Here is a 12,156-nt window from a genome sequence, read left to right as displayed (position 1 = left end):
ACACACAGCCCGGTCTGGAAATCAAACTCATAACCTCATGATTGTGAGTCTAACACTCTGACCACTGAGCCATGTGCCCTCACGTTTATATATATGCCAGCCAGCTCATTTTTAGTTTGTTTTTTTTTAATGGTACGATCTTTTATTCTTTTAATGCTCTTCCTTTCTTTTCTTCCTGTAAAAATATGTTATTAATGTAAAGATATAAACTTCATCTTTCAGCAATATATTTCTGGAATTTTGAAGATAGAACTTTAAATTTTCATCTGTTCTATGCTAATTGGTATTGTTGTTGTTGCTGTTGCTATAGTTTTGGGTTTTGCAGTCGAGTTTTACTACCTGAATATGAAGGTGGTGAAAGTGAGTAAAGCAATGAGTGAAGAGAGAGAATTCAGATTGCAAATGTATAAAACTCAGGAAATGAGTTTTAACGTTGGATCATAGCAGTAAATTAAGGAGAGTAACTTGGGAAGATTGTTGACAGGTTAGAGATGAAAGAATAGATGGTGTGTGCATCAGTGTGTGCAAAGGAGTGAGAAAAAGAGAATAAAGAAATATAAACTTATGTATATATATTTAAGTATAGATAAAAATACAATGTTGTTTTATCAAAAAAAAGAATAAGTGGTGTAACTATTTTAGGGATGTATGTGACATAGAGTATATGGGAGTGTCGGACAAAAGCCCCCTTGGACAAAAGTCCCACAGACAAAAGCCCCTTGGACCAGAACCCCATAGTTAAAGTGTGAAAGTGGACAAAAGCCCCACCAATAAAAGCCCCACAGTTATATTTTTCGATTATTTTTTTCATTTTTTTCACTTTTTACTTTCAGTCATTAGACTGAGGCCATACTGAGGCACCACCTTGAAGAATTTTTAGTTGAATCTAATGACTCCAGAATTTTTTTAATGATTTTCAACCAGCACATGAAGTTAACCTTAGAAGGTATCTCTACATGCTAGAAATAACAGCCAAATCTCTTGAAATTTTTAAATAACCCCGTCGTTTTTTATATTTTCTAAAAATCTTTTTACTTGTTTCAGTCATTTTAAAATATATGTTTAAAGTCTTTTGTTTTTTTCTCTCAGCACTTACAGATTAATAAGAATAAGTTGACCTTTTGAACTTTTCCTGGTCATTGAAAGTTTAATGGAATCATAACACTGATGTACTAATCGTTTTTATGTTTCTACACATTTCTTGAAGTAAATGCTTTCCCATTTGTTAGAATTTAGAAAATATGTACATTGAGTAGTAAAGAGACTTGTGTTCTGTTATTCTATTATTGATGTTAAGTTTGATTTATTTTCATTTTCAAACTTTAAAATTATTCTAAAAATGAGGAAAATAATTGAAACACATGGAATATACCATTGTGAGGGATATAGATTTGACAATGCTTTTCGATTGAATATTTTGTTTACTAACATAGACGTAAGAGTGGCTGTGTGGTAAGTAGCTTGCTTGCGAACCACATGGTTCCAGGTTCAGTCCCACTGTGTGGCACCTTGGGCAAGTGTCTTCTACTATAGCTGTGGGCCGACCAAAGCCTTGTGAGTGGATTTGGTAGACGGAAACTAAAAGAAGCCCGTCGTATATATGTATATATACTCCAGGACTTATTCTTTGGAAGCCTAGTACTTATTCTATTGGTCTCTTTTGCTGAACTACTAAGTTGCGGGGACGTAAACACACCAGCGTCAAGCGATGTTGGGGGGACAAACATAGACACACACATACATATATACAAGGCTTTGGTCGGCCCGAGGCTATAGTAGAAGACACTTGCCCAAGGTGCCACGCAGTGGGAATGAACCCAGAACCATGTGGTTGGTAAGCAAGCTACTTACCACATAGCCACTCCTGTGCCTGTTTTTTTTATTTAAATTTTTGAGGGGTATTTTGTACTGGGAACTTTTGTCCAAGGGGGTTTTGTCCTAGGGGTCTCTTTTGTCCAGATCCCGGTATATGGACCATCTGTACAGGTTAGTGAAAACTAATTTACAGAATTTCTTAAATCCTATTGTCTTGTAATTCTTATATTTTAGCTTATTAAAAGTTGAAATAAATCAAAAGTAATTTACAAAAGTTCGGATTTTACAATTACCATTTAAATACATAGGATTTTTTTTTTATTTTATTTCATTTCAAAAAAAACTTTTTGCACTTTCCCAGCTAATAACAATCACTGCCAACTTCAAGTAGTTTGGCTTTCTGGCTTGCAGAATTCGATATTTAGGTGCTGTTTTCTACTGCTGGAGTCCACATGTTGTGGTGTTTGTTTCTCTGATCAATCTCAGCCTCCTTATTTTATGTTTTCATTCTTATTACCTTTTATAATCAGTAATCTCACCATGAGTCCTTTTCTTTTTGCTCACTTTTTTCAGTCATACTTGCTATCACTTTCTTATCGAGATACGAAAGCTCTGAAATGAGATATGTAATGTTCAAAGCAAATTTACTAAAGATGAAAGCTGAAACCTGTCTTAGCAACTTAGATATCTTATGTCTTGCTCAATCTGATCTTTGTTACTATAATCTCTATAAATAGTAGTACTTATTTGTGTCAGGTCGCTCTTGTGTACTACTGGCAACACGTAATACTGTACAACCTGTTGCATGGTCGGGTCATCGGCAACTAAACTGGCAACCCCACCAAGCTTGCTTAGTGAGGAGGGTGGTTGTTGGACACCTTATGGAATGAAAAATAAGACCTGTTATAAGGCGGAGGAACTCATGAACTGTCAACGGCCATCCAACAAATGATCCAGGACAAGATCTGAAACTGCATCGATGGCGATGGGTTTTGCATTGAGGAAAGTGGGGCTAACTCTTAATTTGTCATTGCTCCCAGGTTCGTCCTGGTCCAAAGTGAGCACCTGTTAGGACTAGGAGAAGGACAACTCTGAACATAAAACTATTCAAGACAGGGAAGTACTTTAGCTACAAACGGGCATATTCCCTAGATGATGATAACACCAATCTAAAATCCGTGTGATGCTTCCCTAGACTCAGGGTCTGCAGTATGATGTTGTAGCGCTGTATGGAACCAGCCATCTTGGTTTACTCCATGTTATTGGATAACTCCATGCAGTGCCAGTTAGTGGGTCACGGATTGTGCAACCGTTTCTCCACTATAAACTTCCTAGAGCAATCGTTTCCTACATCGTCTACGATTGTTTCGAAGTCCCATCGTGATGAGTGCCGAATGGCAGGGGCAGGCTTAGGCTGGCTGCAAGCCCTTAGTTCTGCGCTTGCACACAGGCGGTCTCAGCAAGATGGTCGTTTGCTTCCTGGACGAGTAGCCGAGACAATCGATCCTACTGAGATGACTGAGCAGCCTTGTTTAAGGATGCGCTACACATCTCAAGATGAGGAAAGGCCTAGAAAATGTGGCCTAAAAAACGCCTGCTCACACACCTAATCTGGATGGACAACTGCATCCGTCGGAATGTCTTTCAAATGCAGTTGAAACATTAAAAGTAAAATTTAACCCCTGAATGTTGCAACCTGGAATTCTGAACTTTACTGGATAACACTAATACCTCCCTCCCAATCACCGCACTGCCTTTGTTGCGGTGGAACTCCTATGCTACAACATCGACGTTGCCACCCTCAGTGAAACTCACTTCCTTGAGGAGAAGTCACTTACGGAGGTAGGCGAAGGATACACTTTCTTCTGGAAAGGTCACCCTGCTGGCTCCCCACGCATGCATGGCATTGCTTTTGCTGTCAGATCAGCTTTGGTTCCATCGCTGAGTCACCAGTTGGCATCAGTGAATGGCTCATGACGATGCACATCCCACTAACCCATGGCCATTGGGCCACACTGCTTAGTGCTCATGCACCAACTCTCACATCAGCCAAAGAGGACAAAGATGCCTTCTACACTTCCCTGTATGCTGCTCTGCAGCACATTCCACATGAAGACAAACTCTTGCTTTTAGGCAACTTTAACGCAGGAGTGGGATCAAACCATCACATTTAACATGGTATTCTCGGTTGGCACAGCATTGGAAACACCAATTCAAACCACCTTCGCCTCCTCGAACTTCATTCTGAATTTTCCCTTTACATCACAAACTCAATGTTCCAACTTGCTGAGAAACACAAAACAACGAGGATGCACCCCAGGTCCAAGCAATGGCACTTGATTGACTGACTATGCCATCACACAGACCTGCAGGATATGAAAATCACCAGAGTTATGCATGGTGCCAACTGCTGGACTAACCATCGTTTGGTCCGATGCCGGCTTCACTTGCAAATTCGTCCTCCTATCCATAAGCAAAATCTGAAGTAGATGCTAAATGTTGTAACTCTGCAGTCGCGTGAATCCCGCCAGAAACTGGCACTAACACTGGAACAAAAGTTTGCCGAACTCCCTGATGCTGAGCCTGGACCAACTGATAGACAAACTTTGACGTCAGAGTGGGACACTCTAGCAACCATTATTATCATTAATGCTGCCAAAGATATATTTGGTGTTCTGAATAGACGTCATCAACTACTCACTCCTACGTGAGATGAATGCTGCACACAGAGACATCTCTGTCAACCAACAGCAGCCAACCACAGACTTTGGGCAAGCCTCCGCTCTGAGGTCCAGCGAAAACTTAGAACCATGCAGAACAACTGGTCGAAGACTAAAGCACAAGAAATACAAGGCCATGCTGACACAAGCAACATCCAAGCTTTTTACGAATCCATAAAGACTACAATTAGAGGATCCTTCTGCCCCATATGGAATGATGATTCACATCACTCATCAAGGACCGAGATGGCATTTCAACTGTAGAAACCCCATAGACCCTTCTTTTCTCGACAACATCTCCTCACTACACCCATCGTTTGTGTACATGATACACCAACCTTTGGATAAATTGAATCTGCGATAAATGACCTCACGTTGAACAAGATATCCAGCATTGAACATCTGCCAGCTGAGATCTTGAGGTATGGCGGCCGGTTCCTCTAAGCCCGCTTTCATGCTTTCATATACAAAAACAAAGGTGACAGAGTAGTCTGTGGAAAATAGCCGAGGCATCTCTTTGCTTTCGGTTGCTGGTAAGGTCTTGCCATTCCAAAGGACTTTCACAATGGAATGATGGCCAGAGTCGACTGATTCTTTTCGGTTCAAGACGGTGTCAAGCAAGAATGCGTATTTACCCCGGTCATCTTCAACTTCTACATGCAGCCGTAGCCCTCCACGTCAGGCATTCATCCAAACTGAAAGATGCAATAACTATCATGTACCGGCCAGATGGTAGTATTTTCAATCTGGGACACCTGAAATTTGTAACAAAGACGTCATCTCAACACATCTTCAAGTTGCAATATGCGGATGATACGGCACTTGTCAGCCATAGCTCTGCTGGCGTTCAAAGGCTCTTGGACCACATGTCAGATGCATACAACCATGCTGGCCTAGTCATCAATACCAAGAAGACGGAAATCCTCCAACAGCCTTGTGCTTCCGACACCAACCCATGCTCCTTCCATGTTGAAGATGCGACAATTGCTAATGTTAACCAATTCACGTACCTTGGCTCAGTCCTCGATCTGACAGACGATATTCAGCGCCATATTCATCTTGCCTCTGCTGCGTTTGGTCGGCTAAGTACCCGCCTCCTTCTCAACAAAAACATCAACATCAGAACAAGAGTGGCGGTCTACAATGCTGTTTGTGTCTCAATCCTGATATATGGCTACGAGTCTTGGGTGCCTTACCGGCGCCATATTAAGATGCTCGAATGGTTCCTGGCCTTCAACAACTCCTTGACTTACACTGGTGGAACAGGATCCCTCATGCTGAGATACAGGGCCGAACAAACAGCCAGCCATTGGAGGTAACTGTCGTTAACCGCCAACTCAGATGGTCAGGGCATGTCATTCGAATGCCTTCAAGTCGATTGCTCCGCCTTGTTATGTGCGGCGAACATGAAGATAGAAGACGTTCTGTCGGTGGCCAGCAACAAGCGCTTTAGAGATCACCTAAAGGCAACACTGAAAAAGTGTTATATCCCTCCCGACAGCCTCGAATCAATGGCTGCAGATCGCGCTAGCTGGCACGATGCTTACAAGACTGGCACCAGCAAACTCCAAGAAGATCTACTGCAGAGTGAAGGGGCACGCCGCGCCCGGTGGCACGTGCAGAACCCTGGAAGTCAACAGCAGCAAGGCTTTACATGCTCCACCTGCGGACATATCTGCCTCTCCAGAATCGGACTTCATAGCCATCAGAGGTCACATAATCACAAATGACGTTTGGGAAAAGTACTCATCGCTTCGCGATGTTCACGAAATGATCATGATGAATATTTATGTATGATCCTACTAATTAATCTTCCTGGATTGCCTCCCTTGTTCTGTTATTTTACTAGGTAGACCTCCCCCCCCTTAACCCTTTCCAGTCTCAGTATTATTTTTCTCTTTTCTTCTTTATTTCTTTAACTAATTATCCCTTTATTTTCACATTTTCTTTCACTTTATTTCTCTACTATTTCACTGTTAATATCTCTTTCTATTATCTGACTGTCTCTCTCCATCTGTAACCGCTTTCATTCATATACTGTCAACAATCTTCCCGAGTTATCTCCCCTCCATTACTGCCGTGGACCAACGTTAGAACTCTTTAACAGGTATTATATATTTAATTTCCGAATTATTTCCCTTGAGCCATTACTCACTCCATGTCTTCTAACGTGTGTTGAATGTGTAAATTTTGAACACGACGGCAAAACCATACCAGCGCACACATCAACAACGATAATAACAATTAACACAGAACGAAATTAAACTAAAATCTCACTTTCATGTCAAGGAAAGAGATAAATTGCTCAGATCTTTTAGAATAAATCTTTTGTCCAAGACAAAAAAGGTGATCAAACTGGGATTCTGTACATCTTAAATATCGAATGCAGCCAAGTAAAAACTAACCAAAAACACTCGACATAATGAAACTATAAGTAGTTTCCTTCTCTCCAACTTCCAAATCCATATCCCATTCGAGTCAATTTGCTTTTATTTAAACTTTAAGGGTCGCTGAATGTACTGATATAATAAGAGAATCAATGAAATTAACTGCACATCAACAATTGACTAAACTTCACTCAGTATATTCCAGAATATCCCATCGAATCCCATCCCATTTCATCCTCTTCTATCACAGCTATCCTCTGCAATCTTCATATCCTATCATGCATGCTCTCCAATAATATCTTGTCCATTCCAACTATATATTTCCTATATTACCATTCTATCTGTCTGTCTGCTTCTCTCTCTTTCTCTCCCTCTCTCTCACATCATACTTTCTCTCTTCCCATACCATCTCATCCTATTCCATCACATCCTACATGCTATCTGTCCTATCCCTCAAATGTTCCTTCATTTTTATAGTGTCTCTCTTGCTGGCAAGGATCTTCTTTGCCTTCTTTCTTATTTACAAGGATCTCATTTGCATATATATTCACTAACAAGCAGGGGTGTCATTTAGATAACTCATTTGACATAATTGCTTTTCTGGTTGCAGGCGTCTAATTTGTATTATTGCAATATTAATAGCAGAGACAGGGTGGTGAGCTGGCAAAATTGCTAGCATGCCCATCAAAGTGTTTGGTGATGTTCTGAGTTCAAATTCCATTGAAGTCAACTTTACCTTTCATTCTTTTGGGGTCAATAAAATAAGTATCAGCTGAGTACTTATTGCTGACCTTGTGCCAAATTTTGAAACCAATATTAATAGTAGAGATCTTATGTGATCTCTTTTGAATACTTCTCTTAGTAACAGAGACTTACTTTTGTATATTTTATTCTCTAAATGCAAGGGATCTCATTTGCATATTTGTCTTCTTAAAACTAGAATTCTCAATAGCACTTTCCTTGTCACAAAGATCTAATTTGTATAGTCATGGGCATAGTTGCTTTTTAATTGCAGTTATCTTATTTACATATCTGCTCTCCAAGGAACAGTGCCCCTTTTTAAATAGTTACATACCTCTTAATGGCAAGCTCTTATAGAAAAACAATTCTTGTTTATATTGTTATTTTCTTTAGTTGCAATAAAATTCCTATAGAAACTCCAAAAATAGCACAGACCTCAGATTTACAGTTTTGTCTCTTAGTAACATGTTTTTCACTGCATAGTAGATTTTTCAATTATAAAGTTGCTGTGTAAATTGCAAGAATCCAGTTTCATTTATTCTATCTTAGTAGCTAGAAATTTCATTTACATATTTTTTTTCTTTAGTAGCAGGATCTCACTTATTTGTTTCATAGCAATGACCTCATCCAGATACACTTCTTCTTAAATAGAAAATTTTACTTATGTATTGGGCTGCTTTGTATCATGAATCATATTTGAACCTTAATTGTAGCTATCTAATTTGCATAGTTACTCTTTTCTTGTTCTCTTAAGAACAGACTCTCATTCATATTGTTTCTTCCTGAGCTGGAGACATCTTATTCATTTAGTCATTCCTTATATATTGGGGTGTCCGGGAAGTTTGTGCTGGTTTTTAAAGGAAAGAAAAAAGGTTGATAAATACTTGCCATTACATTTTTAATCAACCAAATATGAACCATTTTGTTGCACAATTATTCTCCATCTTTCCTTTAGCTTGAAAATACCCTCTTCCCAGAATTGAGGTAGTTTCGTGGCAAAGAATTCATCACGGTATCTTTTTACATCATCCAAGGAATTGAAATTTTTACCATTAAGACTATTCTGCAGAGACCTGAATAAGTGGAAATTCAAAGGAGCAATATCTGGTGAATATGGAGGGTGGGTTAACATATCCCAGCTGAGCTGCAGCAATTTTTGGCTGGTTCCCAAAGAAACGTGCAGTCTTGCATTATCATGTTGGAAAATAACACCCTTCCTGTTGGCCAATTCTGGACGTTTCTCTTGAATTGCTATTTTTAACTCATCCAGTTGTGTGCAGTATTTCTCAAAATTAATTGTCTAGTTACTTAGAAATAGATTGTAGTGTATGCGGGAGATTTGAAGTAAAGACACCTACCTTCTCTTTGTTGATGCAGACCTCTCCAGTAGTAACACACCCTTCCATTCAACCAGGAGGGTGCCTTGCATGTCGAGATCTTCTCAGGCTAGGCGTCTCATTCTCCTCCTCTCCACAATCGTCATCCGACGAAGTAACAATCCTGCAAAGGTCCAAGACATGTCGCGGCATTCCATCCACGGAGATGTTGTTTCTGGAATTGACCACCATCACTGTTCCTCTGCTCCATTGAGACATACAGTGCGCCTTCGGTGGCTTAACCCAGACTTCCCCTCCTATTTTCACGCAAGTGGGTCCCTTCTCTTCCTCGTGACACTCTGGCACTTTACTCGGATGCCTCCATTCATATTTAAATACCACTCTGTGTGGCACAGATTCTTCAGCTTGTCTGGATCGGGTAGACATGTTGTACCAGAAAACTGCTTCCAGCGGCGAAATGTGACCTCTTTCCACTATGGCCTTGACTGTCCGATGGTGCCTCTCTATGATTCCATTACTGCTCGGCCTATACACTGCTCTGAACAAGCGACACACTTTGCTCTGGTCAAGCTTTTCCCTCAACGCTTCCAAACGAAATGCCACCCCATTGTCCATTAGCAGTTCTGCCACGGGAACCCCCTCTAAAAATATCCCGTTCAAAATCTGCGCAATCTCGTCAGCAATGCCCGTTCTCAACTCCCTCCAAATGGCCAGCCAGCCTGGCCTGCAGTCAACCATAGAGAGATACATTCCCTGATAGTAGTGCATCACATCCACAGCTAACCTCTTCCAGTTGTGCTCCACCGAAAGGTTTCCTTGCTCATTCCCACACGGAACAGGGTCAATGGACTGACACCTGTCGCAGCTCCCGACCACTTTCCGGATTCTTCTCCTAGTGACATCAGCATCAATCTTCTTCGCGAGATACAGGGTCCTGTCCACAACCAAGTGATGCATAGTGTGCAGTCTCTTCAGTTCAGAGTCTTCCAACCGACACACTGCAGCTATCCCTTTCTGTGCCTTCTCCAGATCCTCCAACCATGCCCTTTTCACCTTGGTCAGGGCGTCTGCCCTGTTTCTCTCCGAAGGCATGAAAACCATGTTCGGCTTCAGTCTGAACTCAGCAATCAATTCTCCTAGAACTCCTAGATGGCACTTCACCAACATCTCCAAGGCACCTTTCGTCTGAACTCTCCTCTCACCGGTGATCCCTGATCCTACCCAGCCAAGCACAGTGGCCAAAAAAGTCCAGATTTTGATTGAGCACAGCCCCCATTTCAGGGCCAAGTTCACCCCCCTCAGCACCGCATCTAATTCAGCGACATTGATGTAGTTAAAGTCATCTGCTTTCCGAAGCAAGGCTGCGTCCTCCACCTCAGCACCTTCAATCTCCAACACAACCCCTATCACTATACTGCTAGCATCACACCAGACAGTCCCGCATTCCGTCTTGGGCACATACCAGTTCCTCCTGATCAGGTCTTCCGCTCTCGTCCTCTCTAGGATTTCCTGCATCATTGCCACTGTCCCTTCTCTCACCTTGTCGCCCCAACTCTCCCCCTCTCCTCGTCTCTTGGTGTAACTGCACGCTGTGCCCAGCCATCCAGAAATTGGGTAGTGACCGACCAACTTCCCACACACCGAGAACAGCTCTCTCCTGCTGACGCTGGAACTCACCCGATCTATCTCTTCGCAGCTTCAGCCCCAATGCAGCTCCCCCTTCCATCGACTACGATGGCTTCGCAATCAGTCCAAACTTCTCCAGATGTCTCACTACCTCGTTGGCAGGCACTACAGTTTCGTCCACCAAAATGACGTCTATGTAGGAACTGGTGCCTTTCTAATCTTGTCCGCTTTCCCTAGGATGGACTTAAGCACTACCGCCATGATCTTCGGAGCAGAATTCAGTCCGAAACCCAGCCTGGTTAAACAGTACGTCTGGCCCTTGTACCGCACCAGCTGATATCGCTACAATTTGTCGCTCACATGGAGCTGCAAGTATGCCAATTTCAAGTCGACAATCGTCGCTGCCTTGGTCGACTGTATCCACACACGTAACGTCTCGCCATAAACGTCCATCGCCTCGCCTCCCGTGTGGCACGATATATGCTCGTTTAGCTCTCTAAAGTCCAGCACCGGGCTGACTTTTCCCTCCGTCGGCTGCACCACCGCCATCAGAGGTAGCACTCCGCCCACTCCTTCCTCGACCCACCTCTCTACCTCGTCTTCAAATTCGACCTTGGCGTGACCTTTCAGGGTGTGCTGGTAGCAGCTCACCCTGTTTTTCAGCATCGGGGGCTCGTCTTTACATCGCCACTCTATCGTCCACCGCTGACCATCGAACGCTGCCTGAAAATCTTTGACCTCAATGGTGTAAGCGGTGCAGTCTCTCACGGGACTCTGCTTCTCTGGCGATCCTGACTAACAGCGCACGACGCCCCCACGCTTCCGAACGTGATCTCATCTACAATACTGACGCCACCGAGGCGGTTGATGGCGTCCATCCTCATCACCCCATCAACCCCGTCTATCACGCGTTCAACCGCAATTACTTGCAGCCTTAGCGTCGCGCCTCGCACCACTATCTCTACATTGCTGCTCAATCTTCTCCTCGCTCAGACGTTCTTCTTCCTCCATCTCAAGATATAGAGTCAAAGCGCTCCCTTCCAAATATAGTGCCATAAGGCTAGCCACGTCGCTAATGCCTTGCAGTCTCGCCACAAGCCTGATTTTACGCATCCAGGTCACTACATTGCCCTCACCATTAAAGGGTCTGATAACGTCGCTGGCGATCCTGATCTTAGCTGCTATCGTGGTGACGTCTTATGTGGAGTGCCGAAATAGATTGTAGTGTATGCGGGAGATTTGAAGTAAAGACACCTACCTTTTCTTCGTCGACGCAGACCTCTCCGGTGGTAACGCACCCTTCCACGAGGCCCGACCCGAACGCTAAAAATATCAGCTGCTTTTCCCTTATCTTGTCGAAGCGCTCACACGTCCAGCCCTGTTGGCTACCCCGATCGAAAAAGCCCAATGCTCCCTTGCCTGCCCCTTCCTCTTCCGGTCAGCCCCAAGTTCCGGTCAGCTCCCCAGCTGCTGACGTCATCCCACATTAGGAGAAGCTCATAGTACAGAATTCCTTTCCAATCCCACCAG

The 12,156-nt window shown here is 42.9% G+C and overlaps 1 long non-coding RNA gene across 1 annotated transcript; it reads right to left on the bottom strand.

The window, feature by feature from the left end:
• Window positions 1-2,384: 2,384 nt before the first annotated feature.
• LOC118763635 lies at window positions 2,385-12,023 on the bottom strand. The gene is made up of 3 exons (XR_004999399.1): window positions 11,885-12,023; window positions 11,622-11,624; window positions 2,385-2,397 (listed from the first exon to the last, which is right to left on the bottom strand). It is a non-coding gene; the product is annotated as an uncharacterized LOC118763635 (long non-coding RNA).
• Window positions 12,024-12,156: the final 133 nt, after the last annotated feature.

The sequence above is a fragment of the Octopus sinensis genome, linkage group LG5 (assembly GCF_006345805.1).
Source record: "Octopus sinensis linkage group LG5, ASM634580v1, whole genome shotgun sequence".
NCBI lineage: Eukaryota > Metazoa > Mollusca > Cephalopoda > Octopoda > Octopodidae > Octopus > Octopus sinensis.
This window is presented reverse-complemented; position numbering and strand designations above follow the sequence as displayed.